General features: G+C 42.1%; 1 pseudogene; it reads left to right on the forward strand.

The window, feature by feature from the left end:
- Positions 1-660, forward strand: part of LOC105979925 — a 6,094-nt pseudogene extending 5,434 nt beyond the window's left edge.
- Positions 661-1,187: the final 527 nt, after the last annotated feature.

A 1,187-nucleotide genomic window follows, 5' to 3' on the forward strand; every position in this document is an offset into this window, starting at 1 on the left:
GCCTTGCAAGCTGAAGCAGGGAACTGCTAAGGCAGCTGCACCCTGGTCTGACCATCACAAGGCAAGAGACCCAAGAACTAGAAAGGCGAGGTTCACCAAGGCATTTATCCCTCTGCCCTTCAATTAACCCCACATGTGTTTATTGGCCAGGTTGGTACAATTAACTACCTCACCCAACTCTTGTCTGTGTTGGTGCGGAAACAGCCGGAGACACTGACAGATGAGCACTTCAGCAGCTTGACAGGCCCACGTTCCCTGACCTCATTGATCCCTAGTCGCAGCTTCTAAGCCTGCATCATCTCAAGGGACATTGACACAGCAGCCAAGTTCATTGTGGTGGGGTTGCCACAGGTGGAGTGGCAGGTCTCTGGAGCCGGCATTGGGACTGGGTTTGGGAGCCTCATCCTTGGTTGTGCCAGGACCCCTTCTCTGAAGGAGTAGCTTTTCTCCTACACCATCTTGGGCTTTGCCTTCTCAAAGGCCATGGGGCTTTTCTACCTGATGGTGGCCTTCCTGATCCTCTTTGCCATGTGAAGGAGCCGTATCCACCCCCCAAAGTTCTCTGTTCTACATCTGTCTGCCCAATATGTTCCTTTCCCTGCACCTCCCCTGGCAGCCTGTGGATAGTAATTGGCTCAGGATTTGACAGAGCGATGGCAAATAAATACTGTATCAATAATGAAGTTTCTTGAAGAAAAAAAAAAAAGGCATGCAATCATCATTATTGATCCAAATTTTTCTTCTTCTTTGCACTCATTGTTTGTCATATCATTACAATTTAAATTTGGAAATATATACACAACAAAAACTCCCCAATTCAACAACTATTACATGTATAATTCAGTGCCTTTGTTTATACTCTTCATATATTACTTTTACAACTATTATTGATATTCTTTTCCAAATTATCCCACCACCATTAATATAAACTGAATGCCCTCTAAGCAACAACCTTTTCTCCTTAACCCATGGTAACCATTGGCAAAGATTTGTTTCTTTATTTAATGTAATATAATATGTAATGTAATATAATATTCATATATAATACACATACATAGTTAATTCACTTTTTAAGAGTTGTAAATATATATGTATATGTACACACTTATACATCATCAACACATTCTTATGTTCCCTCTCCCTCTTGCATTGATTGTTTGCTCCCCAAATCCCCATACCCTCCTGTC

Source organism: Echinops telfairi, unplaced genomic scaffold (assembly GCF_000313985.2).
Source record: "Echinops telfairi isolate 266 unplaced genomic scaffold, ASM31398v2 ScPeMD7_7456;HRSCAF=8494, whole genome shotgun sequence".
Lineage (NCBI taxonomy): Eukaryota > Metazoa > Chordata > Mammalia > Afrosoricida > Tenrecidae > Echinops > Echinops telfairi.